The sequence below is a fragment of the Schistocerca piceifrons genome, unplaced genomic scaffold (assembly GCF_021461385.2).
Source record: "Schistocerca piceifrons isolate TAMUIC-IGC-003096 unplaced genomic scaffold, iqSchPice1.1 HiC_scaffold_527, whole genome shotgun sequence".
Lineage (NCBI taxonomy): Eukaryota > Metazoa > Arthropoda > Insecta > Orthoptera > Acrididae > Schistocerca > Schistocerca piceifrons.
Window position 1 is genome coordinate 22,063 of NW_025728763.1, and position 23,796 is coordinate 45,858.

The 23,796-nt window shown below is 49.3% G+C and overlaps 14 non-coding genes across 14 annotated transcripts; 9 read left to right on the forward strand and 5 right to left on the reverse strand.

Annotated features, from left to right (window-relative positions):
* Positions 1-2,471: 2,471 nt before the first annotated feature.
* Positions 2,472-2,543, forward strand: Trnap-ugg. Its single transcript has one exon. It is a non-coding gene; the product is annotated as a tRNA-Pro (tRNA).
* A 601-nt stretch (positions 2,544-3,144) lies between these two features.
* Positions 3,145-3,217, reverse strand: Trnav-uac. The gene has a single exon. It is a non-coding gene; the product is annotated as a tRNA-Val (tRNA).
* A 235-nt stretch (positions 3,218-3,452) lies between these two features.
* Trnap-cgg lies at positions 3,453-3,524 on the forward strand. The gene has a single exon. It is a non-coding gene; the product is annotated as a tRNA-Pro (tRNA).
* Positions 3,525-5,164: 1,640 nt separating this feature from the next.
* Trnap-ugg lies at positions 5,165-5,236 on the forward strand. Its single transcript has one exon. It is a non-coding gene; the product is annotated as a tRNA-Pro (tRNA).
* A 601-nt stretch (positions 5,237-5,837) lies between these two features.
* Positions 5,838-5,910, reverse strand: Trnav-uac. Its single transcript has one exon. It is a non-coding gene; the product is annotated as a tRNA-Val (tRNA).
* A 235-nt stretch (positions 5,911-6,145) lies between these two features.
* On the forward strand, positions 6,146-6,217 carry Trnap-cgg. Its single transcript has one exon. It is a non-coding gene; the product is annotated as a tRNA-Pro (tRNA).
* A 1,639-nt stretch (positions 6,218-7,856) lies between these two features.
* Positions 7,857-7,928, forward strand: Trnap-ugg. Its single transcript has one exon. It is a non-coding gene; the product is annotated as a tRNA-Pro (tRNA).
* Positions 7,929-8,529: 601 nt separating this feature from the next.
* Trnav-uac lies at positions 8,530-8,602 on the reverse strand. Its single transcript has one exon. It is a non-coding gene; the product is annotated as a tRNA-Val (tRNA).
* A 235-nt stretch (positions 8,603-8,837) lies between these two features.
* On the forward strand, positions 8,838-8,909 carry Trnap-cgg. Its single transcript has one exon. It is a non-coding gene; the product is annotated as a tRNA-Pro (tRNA).
* Positions 8,910-10,548: 1,639 nt separating this feature from the next.
* Positions 10,549-10,619, forward strand: Trnap-ugg. The gene has a single exon. It is a non-coding gene; the product is annotated as a tRNA-Pro (tRNA).
* Positions 10,620-11,220: 601 nt separating this feature from the next.
* Trnav-uac lies at positions 11,221-11,293 on the reverse strand. The gene has a single exon. It is a non-coding gene; the product is annotated as a tRNA-Val (tRNA).
* Positions 11,294-11,528: 235 nt separating this feature from the next.
* Positions 11,529-11,600, forward strand: Trnap-cgg. Its single transcript has one exon. It is a non-coding gene; the product is annotated as a tRNA-Pro (tRNA).
* Positions 11,601-19,122: 7,522 nt separating this feature from the next.
* Positions 19,123-19,195, reverse strand: Trnav-uac. Its single transcript has one exon. It is a non-coding gene; the product is annotated as a tRNA-Val (tRNA).
* Positions 19,196-19,430: 235 nt separating this feature from the next.
* Trnap-cgg lies at positions 19,431-19,502 on the forward strand. The gene has a single exon. It is a non-coding gene; the product is annotated as a tRNA-Pro (tRNA).
* Positions 19,503-23,796: the final 4,294 nt, after the last annotated feature.

The following is a 23,796-nucleotide window of genomic DNA, read 5'->3' on the forward strand; positions in this document are numbered from 1 at the left end:
ATAGAACTGGCGTCTCCATCCGTGTCCTGGAGGAACGTCTGGAAGAACGTTAGTCTGCCGATCCACTCTATGGCCGTGGCGTCCACGTGGTATAGGGTAATAAATAATTTGGTTCCCACCAACGTACGACTGCACCGTATTGGTCTTTCTGACACGGACACCTGTACTCGGTGTGGTCTCCTGGATACCCTTGAACATCGATTCACCTGCTGTGGGCACCTTGCTAATTGGCGTTGGCTCAGGAAACAACTTGCTTTTGTCACTAGGTCTGCTGAAGCCGCTTATACTATTGACATCATCGTCCGGCCCGATTCTTCCTTTTTTCCGCGGACGAAGCTCCATACCGTCATGTGGTTGATTGGCCATTTCGTACATTTTGTCAACAGTTGTCATGAAGAGGATGGACACCTAGCGTTTCGGCAGTACATGCTTACTGCTTACTGGCAGCGCTTGCGATTGCCAGGCCTCCGAGATGATTTTGCCAATATGCTTAGCCTGACATTTGAAAGAGAGGGTGTTGGCTAAGGTCACCTGTGTGAGCCATTTTCTTTTATACTGTTTCTGAATTTGCCGCCTTTATGTATGTTTCTTCTCTACACCAGGACTGAAGTTTTCGTTTTTTAACCTTTATTTCAGTAAGCAGTCTACATTATATAGTCATGTTTTAGGATTTTAATTTCAGTACTGCACTTCTTTTGAAAAAAAAAAAAAAAAAAACCTTCGTGGAGTGCAATGTTAATCCTGAGCATCTAAAAAAAAAAAAAAAAAAAAAAAGGGGTATGATTCCTGCTTCGGGTGCAGGAGGTCCCGGGTTCAAATCCCGGACGAGCCCTTGCGTTTTGTGCAACGGTGCGGTAACAAATCGCATGGCGGCGGCTGTTTCGCGCATTTCCAGGCCTCCAAGTCAGCGCTAAAATCCGACAACCAGTTCTGAAACCGTTTCATGTTTCATTTGAGCCATGTGCACCCTGCTGATGGAACGTTTGAAGTTGATTTAAATGGTCACAGTAGAGATCGTAGCAAGTGTCTTGCTGAGTGCGACGAAAACGGGTTTCCGCCCGCAATCGAGCCGGGGACCTTCTGCGTGTTAGGCACGGCGCCTGGGCTCGGCGGCAGCTGCTGCTCTTTCCTTCCTTACGAGATACCGTCGATTCGCGCAGTCGTTATTGCAAAAGATGTCACCAAAGGCAATCGCTTCGTTAGCGGCACGGTGCCTGGGCTCGGCGGCAGCTCTACATGGAGGCACCAGCAGCCCAGCCAGGCCGCCGCCGGCACCGGTGCGCCACAGCCCAAGGAGTCGGCGGCCGCCCTGCAATGCCCCTGTCGTTGCATATTCCACCCGCCTCATATCCTCCCCATGTCTGACTCACTACCCCAAATGACACTGCAGTGGACGTGCTTATTACTATCGCTTTTGGAAGAACCAAGGCGCAGTATTCTAGTGTCGAACCGGTACTGCAAATTGGGATTAAGCAAAAATTTATTGTGTGGTCGAGCGACAGCTTCGGCTCGCTCTTCCTACATGATCGCTTCTTGTGCGGAATAATTCCTAGCTCGCCGATGGCTTCAGAGTTGGTCTTCTCGAAGTTTTGCTTTCGCACTGCATTCCGCAATCTTTTCGTTATGAGTTGTGTGCTTCGGTTTCCCGACTTTCTTGTGTTTAGTGCGTTTGGCTTCTCTTAACCCTTAGCCACCGCTTGCCGAAATTTCCACACTATCATCTGTCGATCTGCAGAGCTCGATGAAGGCATCGCGGCCGTTCCTGAGCTCGTGGAACGGTCGAATCTGTAGTTGTTTCCAGATCTCTCCCACACAACGGCCTCCCAGAAGCTTGGATTACAGAAGTACGCCACTACTCCCAGCCGGAGATTCACGATTGAAAGCAGAATGACATGAGCTACACGCAGCTCCGATTTTTTTTTTGTGTCTGACCTACTTTGAAAGACTTTGTAGTCGATTTACTTACTACTATCGCTGTTGGAAACCAGGTGATAACCGCACAGTATTCTAGAGACGATGAGGTAATGAAAATTTAGAATAAGTAAAACAGTATCAAAAGAAGTTGTGTGGTGGAGCAGCACATGCAATTCACGCTTCCTAGATATTCGTTACTGCATAGAATAATTCTTTTGTCTGCGGCGTCTTCAGTATCCGTCTTCTGGAAATTTTGCTTGCAGTATATTGTGCAATCTTTTCGTTACGAGTTGGTGCCTGGTTTCCCGATGTTCTTTTGTTTAGTGCATTCGCCTTCTCTTAACCCTGAGAAACCACATACCGAAACTGAGGCACTGCCGGCTGTTCATAAGCAGTGCTCGATGCAGTTATTTCGCTTTTTATTCGTTGCCTTTAATATTCTTCTCATCAGTGGTGAGTGCTGCCTGCAGAAAGCGTTTATCTTGCGAATTCACGTGAAAGTTTGTGTTCCCTGTGAGGCGCACTACTTGGGATTAACTTGACTGCTCCAGCCAGGTGGCTCGTTGGTCTAGGGGTATGATTCCTGCTTTGGGTGCAGGAGGTCCCGGGTTCAAATCCCGGACGAGCCCTGCCATTTTGACCGTGCTGAAGAGTAGGTGGAACTCAGCCCCGGTTGCAGCTCCTCAATGAAGAGTAGACGCCTGTTATAGCACGTGGATATAACAAGAATGCGGCACCAGTAAAGTACGTAGGTGGAATTCGGTAGAAAAGCAGACGGTAATTTTGCATGCAACGGAAAACAAGGTTGTCTTTGCGGGATATGTGCACCGTGAGTGGAGATTCAGCTTAATTGTGCGACAGTCTACCCTCATCTTACTAGCGACGGCAACAACCAAGGGGTGGCATGTAAGATTGAGCGTGGCTAAGAGTTTCTCATTATTAGTTAGCATCACACTTTGACAGAGCTGTGACAAGGCGAGTAGGGTGAGCTCAGGAAAGCCAGTAGCAAGCGCACTTGAAGTAGCCCTGAAGAACCGGATTATAAATTTTGCCAGCCATAATGGAGCTAGGGGCGTTCTCAGTTACCAAATACCGGTGCAATAAGAGAGCAACAGTATTTGACCGTAAAATGACGCCCTATCCGTCTAGCATACGACATTGCTTGTCTCTGCATACGCGGACGTGAGGTCATCTCGGAAATGAAATCCGAAATATAGATTAAAATTGTTGTGTTCCCGCCCGGGATCGAACCGGGGACCTTCTGCGTGTAAAGCAGACGTGATAACCGCTACACCACGGAAACGACGGTTCTTTTCAAGTACCACCCGGAGACTCGTAATAGCAACAGTTTGTCTTCTGTGTTAGCAAGGGCATCGGCTACGAGCTCCCTCCGATTCGTGAAGTTCCTGTAGTAAAAGACGTCGATGGAAACAATCCAACCGCGACAGACAGGGAGAACGCTGGCTGAGCTGCAGCCCTACATGGTGAGACCATCAAAGGTGGCGTCATTCACATGCAGTGCGTTTACGGAACGAATAGGCTCGTTGGTCTAGGGGTATGATTCCTGCTTCGGGTGCAGGAGGTCCCGGGTTCAAATCCCGGACGAGCCCTTGCGTTTTGTACAACGGTGCGGTAACAAATCGCATGGCGGCGGCTGTTTCGCGCATTTCCAGGCCTCCAAGTCAGCGCTAAAATCCGACAACCAGTTCTGAAACCGTTTCATGTTTCATTTGAGCCATGTGCACCCTGCTGATGGAACGTTTGAAGTTGATTTAAATGGTCACAGTAGAGATCGTAGCAAGTGTCTTGCTGAGTGCGACGAAAACGGGTTTCCGCCCGCAATCGAGCCGGGGACCTTCTGCGTGTTAGGCACGGCGCCTGGGCTCGGCGGCAGCTGCTGCTCTTTCCTTCCTTACGAGATACCGTCGATTCGCGCAGTCGTTATTGCAAAAGATGTCACCAAAGGCAATCGCTTCGTTAGCGGCACGGTGCCTGGGCTCGGCGGCAGCTCTACATGGAGGCACCAGCAGCCCAGCCAGGCCGCCGCCGGCACCGGTGCGCCACAGCCCAAGGAGTCGGCGGCCGCCCTGCAATGCCCCTGTCGTTGCATATTCCACCCGCCTCATATCCTCCCCATGTCTGACTCACTACCCCAAATGACACTGCAGTGGACGTGCTTATTACTATCGCTTTTGGAAGAACCAAGGCGCAGTATTCTAGTGTCGAACCGGTACTGCAAATTGGGATTAAGCAAAAATTTATTGTGTGGTCGAGCGACAGCTTCGGCTCGCTCTTCCTACATGATCGCTTCTTGTGCGGAATAATTCCTAGCTCGCCGATGGCTTCAGAGTTGGTCTTCTCGAAGTTTTGCTTTCGCACTGCATTCCGCAATCTTTTCGTTATGAGTTGTGTGCTTCGGTTTCCCGACTTTCTTGTGTTTAGTGCGTTTGGCTTCTCTTAACCCTTAGCCACCGCTTGCCGAAATTTCCACACTATCATCTGTCGATCTGCAGAGCTCGATGAAGGCATCGCGGCCGTTCCTGAGCTCGTGGAACGGTCGAATCTGTAGTTGTTTCCAGATCTCTCCCACACAACGGCCTCCCAGAAGCTTGGATTACAGAAGTACGCCACTACTCCCAGCCGGAGATTCACGATTGAAAGCAGAATGACATGAGCTACACGCAGCTCCGATTTTTTTTTTTGTGTCTGACCTACTTTGAAAGACTTTGTAGTCGATTTACTTACTACTATCGCTGTTGGAAACCAGGTGATAACCGCACAGTATTCTAGAGACGATGAGGTAATGAAAATTTAGAATAAGTAAAACAGTATCAAAAGAAGTTGTGTGGTGGAGCAGCACATGCAATTCACGCTTCCTAGATATTCGTTACTGCATAGAATAATTCTTTTGTCTGCGGCGTCTTCAGTATCCGTCTTCTGGAAATTTTGCTTGCAGTATATAGTGCAATCTTTTCGTTACGAGTTGGTGCCTGGTTTCCCGATGTTCTTTTGTTTAGTGCATTCGCCTTCTCTTAACCCTGAGAAACCACATACCGAAACTGAGGCACTGCCGGCTGTTCATAAGCAGTGCTCGATGCAGTTATTTCGCTTTTTATTCGTTGCCTTTAATATTCTTCTCATCAGTGGTGAGTGCTGCCTGCAGAAAGCGTTTATCTTGCGAATTCACGTGAAAGTTTGTGTTCCCTGTGAGGCGCACTACTTGGGATTAACTTGACTGCTCCAGCCAGGTGGCTCGTTGGTCTAGGGGTATGATTCCTGCTTTGGGTGCAGGAGGTCCCGGGTTCAAATCCCGGACGAGCCCTGCCATTTTGACCGTGCTGAAGAGTAGGTGGAACTCAGCCCCGGTTGCAGCTCCTCAATGAAGAGTAGACGCCTGTTATAGCACGTGGATATAACAAGAATGCGGCACCAGTAAAGTACGTAGGTGGAATTCGGTAGAAAAGCAGACGGTAATTTTGCATGCAACGGAAAACAAGGTTGTCTTTGCGGGATATGTGCACCGTGAGTGGAGATTCAGCTTAATTGTGCGACAGTCTACCCTCATCTTACTAGCGACGGCAACAACCAAGGGGTGGCATGTAAGATTGAGCGTGGCTAAGAGTTTCTCATTATTAGTTAGCATCACACTTTGACAGAGCTGTGACAAGGCGAGTAGGGTGAGCTCAGGAAAGCCAGTAGCAAGCGCACTTGAAGTAGCCCTGAAGAACCGGATTATAAATTTTGCCAGCCATAATGGAGCTAGGGGCGTTCTCAGTTACCAAATACCGGTGCAATAAGAGAGCAACAGTATTTGACCGTAAAATGACGCCCTATCCGTCTAGCATACGACATTGCTTGTCTCTGCATACGCGGACGTGAGGTCATCTCGGAAATGAAATCCGAAATATAGATTAAAATTGTTGTGTTCCCGCCCGGGATCGAACCGGGGACCTTCTGCGTGTAAAGCAGACGTGATAACCGCTACACCACGGAAACGACGGTTTTTTTCATGTACCACCCGCAGACTCGTAATAGCAACAGTTTGTCTTCTGTGTTAGCAAGGGCATCGGCTACGAGCTCCCTCCGATTCGTGAAGTTCCTGTAGTAAAAGACGTCGATGGAAACAATCCAACCGCGACAGACAGGGAGAACGCTGGCTGAGCTGCAGCCCTACATGGTGAGACCATCAAAGGTGGCGTCATTCACATGCAGTGCGTTTTCGGAACGAATAGGCTCGTTGGTCTAGGGGTATGATTCCTGCTTCGGGTGCAGGAGGTCCCGGGTTCAAATCCCGGACGAGCCCTTGCGTTTTGTACAACGGTGCGGTAACAAATCGCATGGCGGCGGCTGTTTCGCGCATTTCCAGGCCTCCAAGTCAGCGCTAAAATCCGACAACCAGTTCTGAAACCGTTTCATGTTTCATTTGAGCCATGTGCACCCTGCTGATGGAACGTTTGAAGTTGATTTAAATGGTCACAGTAGAGATCGTAGCAAGTGTCTTGCTGAGTGCGACGAAAACGGGTTTCCGCCCGCAATCGAGCCGGGGACCTTCTGCGTGTTAGGCACGGCGCCTGGGCTCGGCGGCAGCTGCTGCTCTTTCCTTCCTTACGAGATACCGTCGATTCGCGCAGTCGTTATTGCAAAAGATGTCACCAAAGGCAATCGCTTCGTTAGCGGCACGGTGCCTGGGCTCGGCGGCAGCTCTACATGGAGGCACCAGCAGCCCAGCCAGGCCGCCGCCGGCACCGGTGCGCCACAGCCCAAGGAGTCGGCGGCCGCCCTGCAATGCCCCTGTCGTTGCATATTCCACCCGCCTCATATCCTCCCCATGTCTGACTCACTACCCCAAATGACACTGCAGTGGACGTGCTTATTACTATCGCTTTTGGAAGAACCAAGGCGCAGTATTCTAGTGTCGAACCGGTACTGCAAATTGGGATTAAGCAAAAATTTATTGTGTGGTCGAGCGACAGCTTCGGCTCGCTCTTCCTACATGATCGCTTCTTGTGCGGAATAATTCCTAGCTCGCCGATGGCTTCAGAGTTGGTCTTCTCGAAGTTTTGCTTTCGCACTGCATTCCGCAATCTTTTCGTTATGAGTTGTGTGCTTCGGTTTCCCGACTTTCTTGTGTTTAGTGCGTTTGGCTTCTCTTAACCCTTAGCCACCGCTTGCCGAAATTTCCACACTATCATCTGTCGATCTGCAGAGCTCGATGAAGGCATCGCGGCCGTTCCTGAGCTCGTGGAACGGTCGAATCTGTAGTTGTTTCCAGATCTCTCCCACACAACGGCCTCCCAGAAGCTTGGATTACAGAAGTACGCCACTACTCCCAGCCGGAGATTCACGATTGAAAGCAGAATGACATGAGCTACACGCAGCTCCGATTTTTTTTTTGTGTCTGACCTACTTTGAAAGACTTTGTAGTCGATTTACTTACTACTATCGCTGTTGGAAACCAGGTGATAACCGCACAGTATTCTAGAGACGATGAGGTAATGAAAATTTAGAATAAGTAAAACAGTATCAAAAGAAGTTGTGTGGTGGAGCAGCACATGCAATTCACGCTTCCTAGATATTCGTTACTGCATAGAATAATTCTTTTGTCTGCGGCGTCTTCAGTATCCGTCTTCTGGAAATTTTGCTTGCAGTATATAGTGCAATCTTTTCGTTACGAGTTGGTGCCTGGTTTCCCGATGTTCTTTTGTTTAGTGCATTCGCCTTCTCTTAACCCTGAGAAACCACATACCGAAACTGAGGCACTGCCGGCTGTTCATAAGCAGTGCTCGATGCAGTTATTTCGCTTTTTATTCGTTGCCTTTAATATTCTTCTCATCAGTGGTGAGTGCTGCCTGCAGAAAGCGTTTATCTTGCGAATTCACGTGAAAGTTTGTGTTCCCTGTGAGGCGCACTACTTGGGATTAACTTGACTGCTCCAGCCAGGTGGCTCGTTGGTCTAGGGGTATGATTCCTGCTTTGGGTGCAGGAGGTCCCGGGTTCAAATCCCGGACGAGCCCTGCCATTTTGACCGTGCTGAAGAGTAGGTGGAACTCAGCCCCGGTTGCAGCTCCTCAATGAAGAGTAGACGCCTGTTATAGCACGTGGATATAACAAGAATGCGGCACCAGTAAAGTACGTAGGTGGAATTCGGTAGAAAAGCAGACGGTAATTTTGCATGCAACGGAAAACAAGGTTGTCTTTGCGGGATATGTGCACCGTGAGTGGAGATTCAGCTTAATTGTGCGACAGTCTACCCTCATCTTACTAGCGACGGCAACAACCAAGGGGTGGCATGTAAGATTGAGCGTGGCTAAGAGTTTCTCATTATTAGTTAGCATCACACTTTGACAGAGCTGTGACAAGGCGAGTAGGGTGAGCTCAGGAAAGCCAGTAGCAAGCGCACTTGAAGTAGCCCTGAAGAACCGGATTATAAATTTTGCCAGCCATAATGGAGCTAGGGGCGTTCTCAGTTACCAAATACCGGTGCAATAAGAGAGCAACAGTATTTGACCGTAAAATGACGCCCTATCCGTCTAGCATACGACGTTGCTTGTCTCTGCATACGCGGACGTGAGGTCATCTCGGAAATGAAATCCGAAATATAGATTAAAATTGTTGTGTTCCCGCCCGGGATCGAACCGGGGACCTTCTGCGTGTAAAGCAGACGTGATAACCGCTACACCACGGAAACGACGGTTTTTTTCATGTACCACCCGCAGACTCGTAATAGCAACAGTTTGTCTTCTGTGTTAGCAAGGGCATCGGCTACGAGCTCCCTCCGATTCGTGAAGTTCCTGTAGTAAAAGACGTCGATGGAAACAATCCAACCGCGACAGACAGGGAGAACGCTGGCTGAGCTGCAGCCCTACATGGTGAGACCATCAAAGGTGGCGTCATTCACATGCAGTGCGTTTTCGGAACGAATAGGCTCGTTGGTCTAGGGGTATGATTCCTGCTTCGGGTGCAGGAGGTCCCGGGTTCAAATCCCGGACGAGCCCTTGCGTTTTGTACAACGGTGCGGTAACAAATCGCATGGCGGCGGCTGTTTCGCGCATTTCCAGGCCTCCAAGTCAGCGCTAAAATCCGACAACCAGTTCTGAAACCGTTTCATGTTTCATTTGAGCCATGTGCACCCTGCTGATGGAACGTTTGAAGTTGATTTAAATGGTCACAGTAGAGATCGTAGCAAGTGTCTTGCTGAGTGCGACGAAAACGGGTTTCCGCCCGCAATCGAGCCGGGGACCTTCTGCGTGTTAGGCACGGCGCCTGGGCTCGGCGGCAGCTGCTGCTCTTTCCTTCCTTACGAGATACCGTCGATTCGCGCAGTCGTTATTGCAAAAGATGTCACCAAAGGCAATCGCTTCGTTAGCGGCACGGTGCCTGGGCTCGGCGGCAGCTCTACATGGAGGCACCAGCAGCCCAGCCAGGCCGCCGCCGGCACCGGTGCGCCACAGCCCAAGGAGTCGGCGGCCGCCCTGCAATGCCCCTGTCGTTGCATATTCCACCCGCCTCATATCCTCCCCATGTCTGACTCACTACCCCAAATGACACTGCAGTGGACGTGCTTATTACTATCGCTTTTGGAAGAACCAAGGCGCAGTATTCTAGTGTCGAACCGGTACTGCAAATTGGGATTAAGCAAAAATTTATTGTGTGGTCGAGCGACAGCTTCGGCTCGCTCTTCCTACATGATCGCTTCTTGTGCGGAATAATTCCTAGCTCGCCGATGGCTTCAGAGTTGGTCTTCTCGAAGTTTTGCTTTCGCACTGCATTCCGCAATCTTTTCGTTATGAGTTGTGTGCTTCGGTTTCCCGACTTTCTTGTGTTTAGTGCGTTTGGCTTCTCTTAACCCTTAGCCACCGCTTGCCGAAATTTCCACACTATCATCTGTCGATCTGCAGAGCTCGATGAAGGCATCGCGGCCGTTCCTGAGCTCGTGGAACGGTCGAATCTGTAGTTGTTTCCAGATCTCTCCCACACAACGGCCTCCCAGAAGCTTGGATTACAGAAGTACGCCACTACTCCCAGCCGGAGATTCACGATTGAAAGCAGAATGACATGAGCTACACGCAGCTCCGATTTTTTTTTTGTGTCTGACCTACTTTGAAAGACTTTGTAGTCGATTTACTTACTACTATCGCTGTTGGAAACCAGGTGATAACCGCACAGTATTCTAGAGACGATGAGGTAATGAAAATTTAGAATAAGTAAAACAGTATCAAAAGAAGTTGTGTGGTGGAGCAGCACATGCAATTCACGCTTCCTAGATATTCGTTACTGCATAGAATAATTCTTTTGTCTGCGGCGTCTTCAGTATCCGTCTTCTGGAAATTTTGCTTGCAGTATATTGTGCAATCTTTTCGTTACGAGTTGGTGCCTGGTTTCCCGATGTTCTTTTGTTTAGTGCATTCGCCTTCTCTTAACCCTGAGAAACCACATACCGAAACTGAGGCACTGCCGGCTGTTCATAAGCAGTGCTCGATGCAGTTATTTCGCTTTTTATTCGTTGCCTTTAATATTCTTCTCATCAGTGGTGAGTGCTGCCTGCAGAAAGCGTTTATCTTGCGAATTCACGTGAAAGTTTGTGTTCCCTGTGAGGCGCACTACTTGGGATTAACTTGACTGCTCCAGCCAGGTGGCTCGTTGGTCTAGGGGTATGATTCCTGCTTTGGGTGCAGGAGGTCCCGGGTCAAATCCCGGACGAGCCCTGCCATTTTGACCGTGCTGAAGAGTAGGTGGAACTCAGCCCCGGTTGCAGCTCCTCAATGAAGAGTAGACGCCTGTTATAGCACGTGGATATAACAAGAATGCGGCACCAGTAAAGTACGTAGGTGGAATTCGGTAGAAAAGCAGACGGTAATTTTGCATGCAACGGAAAACAAGGTTGTCTTTGCGGGATATGTGCACCGTGAGTGGAGATTCAGCTTAATTGTGCGACAGTCTACCCTCATCTTACTAGCGACGGCAACAACCAAGGGGTGGCATGTAAGATTGAGCGTGGCTAAGAGTTTCTCATTATTAGTTAGCATCACACTTTGACAGAGCTGTGACAAGGCGAGTAGGGTGAGCTCAGGAAAGCCAGTAGCAAGCGCACTTGAAGTAGCCCTGAAGAACCGGATTATAAATTTTGCCAGCCATAATGGAGCTAGGGGCGTTCTCAGTTACCAAATACCGGTGCAATAAGAGAGCAACAGTATTTGACCGTAAAATGACGCCCTATCCGTCTAGCATACGACATTGCTTGTCTCTGCATACGCGGACGTGAGGTCATCTCGGAAATGAAATCCGAAATATAGATTAAAATTGTTGTGTTCCCGCCCGGGATCGAACCGGGGACCTTCTGCGTGTAAAGCAGACGTGATAACCGCTACACCACGGAAACGACGGTTCTTTTCATGTACCACCCGCAGACTCGTAATAGCAACAGTTTGTCTTCTGTGTTAGCAAGGGCATCGGCTACGAGCTCCCTCCGATTCGTGAAGTTCCTGTAGTAAAAGACGTCGATGGAAACAATCCAACCGCGACAGACAGGGAGAACGCTGGCTGAGCTGCAGCCCTACATGGTGAGACCATCAAAGGTGGCGTCATTCACATGCAGTGCGTTTTCGGAACGAATAGGCTCGTTGGTCTAGGGGTATGATTCCTGCTTCGGGTGCAGGAGGTCCCGGGTTCAAATCCCGGACGAGCCCTTGCGTTTTGTACAACGGTGCGGTAACAAATCGCATGGCGGCGGCTGTTTCGCGCATTTCCAGGCCTCCAAGTCAGCGCTAAAATCCGACAACCAGTTCTGAAACCGTTTCATGTTTCATTTGAGCCATGTGCACCCTGCTGATGGAACGTTTGAAGTTGATTTAAATGGTCACAGTAGAGATCGTAGCAAGTGTCTTGCTGAGTGCGACGAAAACGGGTTTCCGCCCGCAATCGAGCCGGGGACCTTCTGCGTGTTAGGCACGGCGCCTGGGCTCGGCGGCAGCTGCTGCTCTTTCCTTCCTTACGAGATACCGTCGATTCGCGCAGTCGTTATTGCAAAAGATGTCACCAAAGGCAATCGCTTCGTTAGCGGCACGGTGCCTGGGCTCGGCGGCAGCTCTACATGGAGGCACCAGCAGCCCAGCCAGGCCGCCGCCGGCACCGGTGCGCCACAGCCCAAGGAGTCGGCGGCCGCCCTGCAATGCCCCTGTCGTTGCATATTCCACCCGCCTCATATCCTCCCCATGTCTGACTCACTACCCCAAATGACACTGCAGTGGACGTGCTTATTACTATCGCTTTTGGAAGAACCAAGGCGCAGTATTCTAGTGTCGAACCGGTACTGCAAATTGGGATTAAGCAAAAATTTATTGTGTGGTCGAGCGACAGCTTCGGCTCGCTCTTCCTACATGATCGCTTCTTGTGCGGAATAATTCCTAGCTCGCCGATGGCTTCAGAGTTGGTCTTCTCGAAGTTTTGCTTTCGCACTGCATTCCGCAATCTTTTCGTTATGAGTTGTGTGCTTCGGTTTCCCGACTTTCTTGTGTTTAGTGCGTTTGGCTTCTCTTAACCCTTAGCCACCGCTTGCCGAAATTTCCACACTATCATCTGTCGATCTGCAGAGCTCGATGAAGGCATCGCGGCCGTTCCTGAGCTCGTGGAACGGTCGAATCTGTAGTTGTTTCCAGATCTCTCCCACACAACGGCCTCCCAGAAGCTTGGATTACAGAAGTACGCCACTACTCCCAGCCGGAGATTCACGATTGAAAGCAGAATGACATGAGCTACACGCAGCTCCGATTTTTTTTTTGTGTCTGACCTACTTTGAAAGACTTTGTAGTCGATTTACTTACTACTATCGCTGTTGGAAACCAGGTGATAACCGCACAGTATTCTAGAGACGATGAGGTAATGAAAATTTAGAATAAGTAAAACAGTATCAAAAGAAGTTGTGTGGTGGAGCAGCACATGCAATTCACGCTTCCTAGATATTCGTTACTGCATAGAATAATTCTTTTGTCTGCGGCGTCTTCAGTATCCGTCTTCTGGAAATTTTGCTTGCAGTATATAGTGCAATCTTTTCGTTACGAGTTGGTGCCTGGTTTCCCGATGTTCTTTTGTTTAGTGCATTCGCCTTCTCTTAACCCTGAGAAACCACATACCGAAACTGAGGCACTGCCGGCTGTTCATAAGCAGTGCTCGATGCAGTTATTTCGCTTTTTATTCGTTGCCTTTAATATTCTTCTCATCAGTGGTGAGTGCTGCCTGCAGAAAGCGTTTATCTTGCGAATTCACGTGAAAGTTTGTGTTCCCTGTGAGGCGCACTACTTGGGATTAACTTGACTGCTCCAGCCAGGTGGCTCGTTTGTCTAGGGGCAGTTCCGCTTTAGACGCCGTGCAGTGTGGACGTGCCTAGTCTTCCGCTCCGCCGTAGCGTTACGTATAGTGGACTATCGTTTTTGTTTACGTGTTGTGTTGCAACTTCTGTGAGTGTTTCTCCGTCGTTGTTTCGTACCTTGTGTTACTTTCTGTCCTTATTTCAGTGTTTTTTGTGTAGCGGTTTCGACCGCATATTTTGAAAATGTCGTCCCAGGTTATTCCTCGTCAGGCTACAGTTAGTTTTGCTTTTGACAAGTCAACCCGCCATGTGCAACCTAGTTCTCTTGAGATTCATGATTGGTTGGTAGATACCTTTGGTGTTCATTCGGATCAGGTGCACACTGCTTATTTTGATACCGAACTGTATGTTTTCTTTGTTAAGTTTATGGACCCACTTCAGGTTGATAAAATTCTTTCTAAATATGGTCATCAAGTTCTCTTTCGGCATCGGGATGATTCTGTAAGTACCGTGCTGCTTTCCAATGCTTCCATCACGTATACCAATGTTCGTGTTTACAACCTTCCACCGGAGGTGGATAATGTCTATCTTAAGGAGGGTCTACAGAAGTATGGTGATGTAAAGAGCATTCGCCTTGAACGCTGGTCAAGCCAACATCGCCTGCAATGTTACAGTGGTATTCGTTCAGTCGAAATGCACGTTAAGCAGAATATTCCATCTCACCTGCAGATCGGTGGATATCGTGTCCATGTAACATATAGTGGTCAGGTGGGCACCTGTTTTTTGTGCAATGAAAGTGGTCACGTGCGTACCGACTGTCCGCGGAGAGTTTTTGTTTTAAAAAATTCTCTCGAACAGCGTCGCAAGTTAACGGTCGCTGACCTCGTTGCAGGTGGTTCTGCTCTTGGTGTAGCACAGTCCAGTGGTAGTAGCGCCCCTCCACAGGTTTTGCGCACCCCTGATACAGAATTTCCTCCTTTGCGTGCTAAATCTGATGTTGTTCCGTCTGTCCCTCAGGTGGGTGTGCCACTTTTGAATAATAAGAGGCGTCGCCCACACGATGGAAATAGTACGGATGAGGATCTCCCTGAGATGCCCCAGTCCGAGCGACCGGCATCCTCCGAGCCACTGTGTACTGTAGCTGCTCCCTGCCCTCCTGAGGTAGCGGTTCCGGTGGCGGCTGCTGGCGCCCCTCCGGCCTCCGACGCAGCTTCTCTCGAGTCGGGTCGTCGGTCGGGCCTGTTGGCGCCGTCTTCCGAACCGACTTCGATGTCACAACAAGTGGAGCCGCGACAACTTCCTGCTTCGCTGCCCCATACCTCTGCCAGCGGAGCTGCTCCGCTTCCTTCCAACTCTGCGGCCTCGGACCTTCCTGCTCACGTTTCGCCTCCGTGCAGTCCATGTTTGCCGGAAGCTAGTGCAGGTGTTGACCATTCCGTTTTGTCGGATGTTTCCCCCGCGACCCCGGATCCCGCATGTGGACCGGCGCGGGTGGTGTCGGATACAGAACTTGACCCTCCTACGTCACCGGCGGCTGAAGTTTCCTTGCCCGTCAGCCGACGCAAGTTACGCGTTCAGCCGAACGTTAATGCTGTTCGTAAAAAACCGAAACGTAAGGGATCCGCGGAACGGGGTAGCAGTCCCCCTCCCTCGGATGCCTCTGTCACCCCTGCTATGGACTGTGACGCTGGTGCGTCGGTGTAGGTGATTTGTTTTCTCGCTTTTCTCTCTATGGTTCAAGCATACACCTTTCTTACCTTAAATGTTAACCGTATTGAGTCCGACGTTCGCATTGCCTCTTTGCGGCAGTTTATTTACGACGCCTGTGCGGACGTAGTGTTTTTGCAGGAAGTGTTGTTTTCTGATCTCTCTCTACCTGGATTTCAAACTGTTTTTAATGTCGCGCCGGAATATTCAACAGGAACTGCTCTTTTCTTTCGAGAGGGCATTCCTATTACTGACATTGAATTCCTTGACTCTGGCCGTGGGATTGGTTGTCGTCTTTTTGATCTCCGCCTCGTTGTTTTGTATGCCCCCTCTGGTTCGGGTCACACTGTGGCTCGATCGCGCTTTTATAAAGAAGAGCTTATTTATCTTTTGCGCCAGAGTCCTCGGAGTCTCCTGCTCGGAGGCGATTTTAATTGTGTTTTACGCCCTGCAGACCAGTCCCCCAATTTTAATTATTGCCGTGATTTACATGACTTAGTTCGTACGATGCATCTGCGTGATGTTTGGGAACACAAATATCCAACCCTGGTGAAATATACGTTTTTTACCGCGTCCTCATGCAGTAGACTCGACAGATTCTATTTATCTGATTTTTTATGTGATAAAATTCTTTCTGTCGATGTTATTCCTACTAGTTTTTCTGACCATTGTGCTTTTACTGCAACTGTAAATCTTAGTCGCCAACCTGCAAAACTTTATCGTTCCCAGTGGATGTTAAATGTTTCCCACCTTGCCGACAGTGCTATGGATGATGTTATAAGTGGCGTGTGGGAGCGATGTCTTCGCTCTGTCCCGCGATACCCCTCCTTGCTGGTTTGGTGGACTGCGTTTGCCAAGCCCAAGATTCGTCAGACTTTGATTTTCTACTGTGCTGCTAGGACGCGTGATTTTAAGAACACGTATGAATATTACTACTCTGTCCTGCGTGAACTATATGACGCGGCGGGTACCTCTCCACTGCGGATCCATGATGTTCGTCGTATTAAAGCCAAGCTCTTGAGCCTTAAACGACGACAGATGGATGGTCTGCGAGTTAAGTCGAAACCTCACTCTCTTGTTGAAGGTGAACTGACATCCTTGTACCACCTGCTACGGCATCAGACTCGTCGTCGTCGCTCCTTCATCTCTTCTCTTACGGTGGATGATGGGCGACACCTTATTGCACAGGAGGAAATGGTTCGTGCTCTTCATCAGTATTACACTAGTCTATATTCTGCCGATGATTCTGGTGAGTCTCTTTCGGATGATGTCTTTGGGGATCTAACTGCGACGATCGCGCCTGACGCGAACGGCGAATTTCTCCGGGAGTTCCAGGTAGATGATGTTTTCGATTTTATTGCTCGCTCTCCGTCCAGTAAATCGCCGGGTCCAGACGGCCTGCCTAAAGAATTTTATCTCCGTTTTTGGCCTCTTTTGGGTGGCATTTTTACGCAGATTTTAAATGAGATTGTCAGGGGGATGGATGTGCCTGCCGATTTTACAGTAGGGAAAATTGTTTTAATCCCGAAGTCCTCTGGTCGTTTATCTGCTGCCAATCTTCGTCCGCTCACATTGCTGAATTTTGACTATAAGACAGCTGCTAGAGCGCTCAATAGCCGGTTGTCTTCTCTGCTTCGGGGTGTGATTGGTGCCCATCAATGTTGTTTTCATGATAGATCTATTCTGACACCAGTAGCCGAATATCGGGATGTTGTCTCGGTTGCGGCGGTTACAAACGTACATTGTGCCTTTGCCTTCCTTGATTTTTATAAGGCTTTTGATCACGTCAGTCATGTGTTTTTAGATCGTGTTTTAGGTACAATAGGTTTTAACGCTTCATCACGTGGTGTTCTTGGCAATTTGTATAGGGGAATAACAGCTCGGGTGTCAGTCAATGGGCAGCTGACGCCGCCCATTGCTATCCGCCGCGGAGTGCCTCAGGGTAGTCCGCTCTCTATGTCTTTATTCGTATTGTCCCTGGAACCGCTGCTTCGGACTATTGCTCTCAAGCTTCAGGGTATGTCCCTCTCTGGTGGGAAGCTCTCTGTTAAGGCATATGCGGATGATGTCGTTGTTCTCCTCCGTCAACGTGATGATATCCCGTTGTTGAAAGGGGCGGTTGATGCATACTGTCGTGTCTCTGGAGCGCGTCTCAATCAGGGTAAATGTAAGTTCCTTGATATTCGAGGATTTCGCGATGCTGACGTCTCTTGGGCCACTTTTGTCGATCGCCATACGTCCTTGGGGATTATCATTGATCGGTGTCCTCTAAAAATGGCGGCTCTCAATTGGAAATCTGTCACCGAGAAGATACAGGGGGCTCTGATGGTCCATGAGCAGCGCTCTGCTACCATTTTGCAAAAAGTCAGAATTTTAGACACCTACGTTCTATGTAAAGCTTATTATGTTGCTCAGCTGTTCCCACTTCCCATGATGGTGGCGAAAAGGTTGCGCCAATTGTCTAGCAGGTTTATATGGAAGGGCCATCTATTCAAGTTACGTTACGAGGTAATGACGAAACCGCGTCTCTCCGGAGGCTTGGGCCTCTCTGACATTACTCGCAAGGCGTCTGCTTTGTACGTCCGCCGAACGACTCTAATTGTTACGCAAGAAGTGACTTCAATTACATCCAGGCTTTTTACTGTTGTGCGTCCGGCGAGCCTTGCTCCACCTGTCGATGTCGGACGCCTAAATTTTAAGTTGAAACACATTCGGGAATTTTACATTGCGGTGAGTTACCTCGGTGACGTCTTCTTGCGGCGACCGGTGCCAACGACCAAGGGCTTGATTGCCCGCTGGGAGGGGCTGGCCGGTCCCAATCCAATAGAACTGGCGTCTCCATCTGTGTCCTGGAGGAACGTCTGGAAGAACGTTAGTCTGCCGATCCACTCTATGGCCGTGGCGTCCACGTGGTATAGGGTAATAAATAATTTGGTTCCCACCAATGTACGACTGCACCGTATTGGTCTTTCTGACACGGACACCTGTACTCGGTGTGGTCTCCTGGATACCCTTGAACATCGATTCACCTGCTGTGGGCACCTTGCTAATTGGCGTTGGCTCAGGAAACAACTTGCTTTTGTCACTAGGTCTGCTGAAGCCGCTTATACTATTGACATCATCGTCCGGCCCGATTCTTCCTTTTTTCCGCGGACGAAGCTCCATACCGTCATGTGGTTGATTGGCCATTTCGTACATTTTGTCAACAGTTGTCATGAAGAGGATGGACACCTAGCGTTTCGGCAGTACATGCTTACTGCGTACTGGCAGCGCTTGCGATTGCCAGGCCTCCGAGATGATTTTGCCAATATGCTTAGACTGACATTTGAAAGAGAGGGTGTTGGCTAAGGTCACCTGTGTGAGCCATTTTCTTTTATACTGTTTCTGGATTTGCCGCCTTTATATATGTTTCTTCTCTACACCAGGACTGAAGTTTTCGTGTTTTAATCTTTATTTCAGTCAGCAGTCTACATTATATAGTCATGTTTTAGGATTTTAATTTCAGTACTGTAAAAAAAAAAAAAAAAAAAAAAAAAAGGGGTATGATTCCTGCTTTGGGTGCAGGAGGTCCCGGGTTCAAATCCCGGACGAGCCCTGCCATTTTGACCGTGCTGAAGAGTAGGTGGAACTCAGCCCCGGTTGCAGCTCCTCAATGAAGAGTAGACGCCTGTTATAGCACGTGGATATAACAAGAATGCGGCACCAGTAAAGTACGTAGGTGGAATTCGGTAGAAAAGCAGACGGTAATTTTGCATGCAACGGAAAACAAGGTTGTCTTTGCGGGATATGTGCACCGTGAGTGGAGATTCAGCTTAATTGTGCGACAGTCTACCCTCATCTTACTAGCGACGGCAACAACCAAGGGGTGGCATGTAAGATTGAGCGTGGCTAAGAGTTTCTCATTATTAGTTAGCATCACACTTTGACAGAGCTGTGACAAGGCGAGTAGGGTGAGCTCAGGAAAGCCAGTAGCAAGCGCACTTGAAGTAGCCCTGAAGAACCGGATTATAAATTTTGCCAGCCATAATGGAGCTAGGGGCGTTCTCAGTTACCAAATACCGGTGCAATAAGAGAGCAACAGTATTTGACCGTAAAATGACGCCCTATCCGTCTAGCATACGACATTGCTTGTCTCTGCATACGCGGACGTGAGGTCATCTCGGAAATGAAATCCGAAATATAGATTAAAATTGTTGTGTTCCCGCCCGGGATCGAACCGGGGACCTTCTGCGTGTAAAGCAGACGTGATAACCGCTACACCACGGAAACGACGGTTCTTTTCATGTACCACCCGCAGACTCGTAATAGCAACAGTTTGTCTTCTGTGTTAGCAAGGGCATCGGCTACGAGCTCCCTCCGATTCGTGAAGTTCCTGTAGTAAAAGACGTCGATGGAAACAATCCAACCGCGACAGACAGGGAGAACGCTGGCTGAGCTGCAGCCCTACATGGTGAGACCATCAAAGGTGGCGTCATTCACATGCAGTGCGTTTTCGGAACGAATAGGCTCGTTGGTCTAGGGGTATGATTCCTGCTTCGGGTGCAGGAGGTCCCGGGTTCAAATCCCGGACGAGCCCTTGCGTTTTGTACAACGGTGCGGTAACAAATCGCATGGCGGCGGCTGTTTCGCGCATTTCCAGGCCTCCAAGTCAGCGCTAAAATCCGACAACCAGTTCTGAAACCGTTTCATGTTTCATTTGAGCCATGTGCACCCTGCTGATGGAACGTTTGAAGTTGATTTAAATGGTCACAGTAGAGATCGTAGCAAGTGTCTTGCTGAGTGCGACGAAAACGGGTTTCCGCCCGCAATCGAGCCGGGGACCTTCTGCGTGTTAGGCACGGCGCCTGGGCTCGGCGGCAGCTGCTGCTCTTTCCTTCCTTACGAGATACCGTCGATTCGCGCAGTCGTTATTGCAAAAGATGTCACCAAAGGCAATCGCTTCGTTAGCGGCACGGTGCCTGGGCTCGGCGGCAGCTCTACATGGAGGCACCAGCAGCCCAGCCAGGCCGCCGCCGGCACCGGTGCGCCACAGCCCAAGGAGTCGGCGGCCGCCCTGCAATGCCCCTGTCGTTGCATATTCCACCCGCCTCATATCCTCCCCATGTCTGACTCACTACCCCAAATGACACTGCAGTGGACGTGCTTATTACTATCGCTTTTGGAAGAACCAAGGCGCAGTATTCTAGTGTCGAACCGGTACTGCAAATTGGGATTAAGCAAAAATTTATTGTGTGGTCGAGCGACAGCTTCGGCTCGCTCTTCCTACATGATCGCTTCTTGTGCGGAATAATTCCTAGCTCGCCGATGGCTTCAGAGTTGGTCTTCTCGAAGTTTTGCTTTCGCACTGCATTCCGCAATCTTTTCGTTATGAGTTGTGTGCTTCGGTTTCCCGACTTTCTTGTGTTTAGTGCGTTTGGCTTCTCTTAACCCTTAGCCACCGCTTGTCGAAATTTCCACACTATCATCTGTCGATCTGCAGAGCTCGATGAAGGCATCGCGGCCGTTCCTGAGCTCGTGGAACGGTCGAATCTGTAGTTGTTTCCAGATCTCTCCCACACAACGGCCTCCCAGAAGCTTGGATTACAGAAGTACGCCACTACTCCCAGCCGGAGATTCACGATTGAAAGCAGAATGACATGAGCTACACGCAGCTCCGATTTTTTTTTTGTGTCTGACCTACTTTGAAAGACTTTGTAGTCGATTTACTTACTACTATCGCTGTTGGAAACCAGGTGATAACCGCACAGTATTCTAGAGACGATGAGGTAATGAAAATTTAGAATAAGTAAAACAGTATCAAAAGAAGTTGTGTGGTGGAGCAGCACATGCAATTCACGCTTCCTAGATATTCGTTACTGCATAGAATAATTCTTTTGTCTGCGGCGTCTTCAGTATCCGTCTTCTGGAAATTTTGCTTGCAGTATATAGTGCAATCTTTTCGTTACGAGTTGGTGCCTGGTTTCCCGATGTTCTTTTGTTTAGTGCATTCGCCTTCTCTTAACCCTGAGAAACCACATACCGAAACTGAGGCACTGCCGGCTGTTCATAAGCAGTGCTCGATGCAGTTATTTCGCTTTTTATTCGTTGCCTTTAATATTCTTCTCATCAGTGGTGAGTGCTGCCTGCAGAAAGCGTTTATCTTGCGAATTCACGTGAAAGTTTGTGTTCCCTGTGAGGCGCACTACTTGGGATTAACTTGACTGCTCCAGCCAGGTGGCTCGTTTGTCTAGGGGCAGTTCCGCTTTAGACGCCGTGCAGTGTGGACGTGCCTAGTCTTCCGCTCCGCCGTAGCGTTACGTATAGTGGACTATCGTTTTTGTTTACGTGTTGTGTTGCAACTTCTGTGAGTGTTTCTCCGTCGTTGTTTCGTACCTTGTGTTACTTTCTGTCCTTATTTCAGTGTTTTTTGTGTAGCGGTTTCGACCGCATATTTTGAAAATGTCGTCCCAGGTTATTCCTCGTCAGGCTACAGTTAGTTTTGCTTTTGACAAGTCAACCCGCCATGTGCAACCTAGTTCTCTTGAGATTCATGATTGGTTGGTAGATACCTTTGGTGTTCATTCGGATCAGGTGCACACTGCTTATTTTGATACCGAACTGTATGTTTTCTTTGTTAAGTTTATGGACCCACTTCAGGTTGATAAAATTCTTTCTAAATATGGTCATCAAGTTCTCTTTCGGCATCGGGATGATTCTGTAAGTACCGTGCTGCTTTCCAATGCTTCCATCACGTATACCAATGTTCGTGTTTACAACCTTCCACCGGAGGTGGATAATGTCTATCTTAAGGAGGGTCTACAGAAGTATGGTGATGTAAAGAGCATTCGCCTTGAACGCTGGTCAAGCCAACATCGCCTGCAATGTTACAGTGGTATTCGTTCAGTCGAAATGCACGTTAAGCAGAATATTCCATCTCACCTGCAGATCGGTGGATATCGTGTCCATGTAACATATAGTGGTCAGGTGGGCACCTGTTTTTTGTGCAATGAAAGTGGTCACGTGCGTACCGACTGTCCGCGGAGAGTTTTTGTTTTAAAAAATTCTCTCGAACAGCGTCGCAAGTTAACGGTCGCTGACCTCGTTGCAGGTGGTTCTGCTCTTGGTGTAGCACAGTCCAGTGGTAGTAGCGCCCCTCCACAGGTTTTGCGCACCCCTGATACAGAATTTCCTCCTTTGCGTGCTAAATCTGATGTTGTTCCGTCTGTCCCTCAGGTGGGTGTGCCACTTTTGAATAATAAGAGGCGTCGCCCACACGATGGAAATAGTACGGATGAGGATCTCCCTGAGATGCCCCAGTCCGAGCGACCGGCATCCTCCGAGCCACTGTGTACTGTAGCTGCTCCCTGCCCTCCTGAGGTAGCGGTTCCGGTGGCGGCTGCTGGCGCCCCTCCGGCCTCCGACGCAGCTTCTCTCGAGTCGGGTCGTCGGTCGGGCCTGTTGGCGCCGTCTTCCGAACCGACTTCGATGTCACAACAAGTGGAGCCGCGACAACTTCCTGCTTCGCTGCCCCATACCTCTGCCAGCGGAGCTGCTCCGCTTCCTTCCAACTCTGCGGCCTCGGACCTTCCTGCTCACGTTTCGCCTCCGTGCAGTCCATGTTTGCCGGAAGCTAGTGCAGGTGTTGACCATTCCGTTTTGTCGGATGTTTCCCCCGCGACCCCGGATCCCGCATGTGGACCGGCGCGGGTGGTGTCGGATACAGAACTTGACCCTCCTACGTCACCGGCGGCTGAAGTTTCCTTGCCCGTCAGCCGACGCAAGTTACGCGTTCAGCCGAACGTTAATGCTGTTCGTAAAAAACCGAAACGTAAGGGATCCGCGGAACGGGGTAGCAGTCCCCCTCCCTCGGATGCCTCTGTCACCCCTGCTATGGACTGTGACGCTGGTGCGTCGGTGTAGGTGATTTGTTTTCTCGCTTTTCTCTCTATGGTTCAAGCATACACCTTTCTTACCTTAAATGTTAACCGTATTGAGTCCGACGTTCGCATTGCCTCTTTGCGGCAGTTTATTTACGACGCCTGTGCGGACGTAGTGTTTTTGCAGGAAGTGTTGTTTTCTGATCTCTCTCTACCTGGATTTCAAACTGTTTTTAATGTCGCGCCGGAATATTCAACAGGAACTGCTCTTTTCTTTCGAGAGGGCATTCCTATTACTGACATTGAATTCCTTGACTCTGGCCGTGGGATTGGTTGTCGTCTTTTTGATCTCCGCCTCGTTGTTTTGTATGCCCCCTCTGGTTCGGGTCACACTGTGGCTCGATCGCGCTTTTATAAAGAAGAGCTTATTTATCTTTTGCGCCAGAGTCCTCGGAGTCTCCTGCTCGGAGGCGATTTTAATTGTGTTTTACGCCCTGCAGACCAGTCCCCCAATTTTAATTATTGCCGTGATTTACATGACTTAGTTCGTACGATGCATCTGCGTGATGTTTGGGAACACAAATATCCAACCCTGGTGAAATATACGTTTTTTACCGCGTCCTCATGCAGTAGACTCGACAGATTCTATTTATCTGATTTTTTATGTGATAAAATTCTTTCTGTCGATGTTATTCCTACTAGTTTTTCTGACCATTGTGCTTTTACTGCAACTGTAAATCTTAGTCGCCAACCTGCAAAACTTTATCGTTCCCAGTGGATGTTAAATGTTTCCCACCTTGCCGACAGTGCTATGGATGATGTTATAAGTGGCGTGTGGGAGCGATGTCTTCGCTCTGTCCCGCGATACCCCTCCTTGCTGGTTTGGTGGACTGCGTTTGCCAAGCCCAAGATTCGTCAGACTTTGATTTTCTACTGTGCTGCTAGGACGCGTGATTTTAAGAACACGTATGAATATTACTACTCTGTCCTGCGTGAACTATATGACGCGGCGGG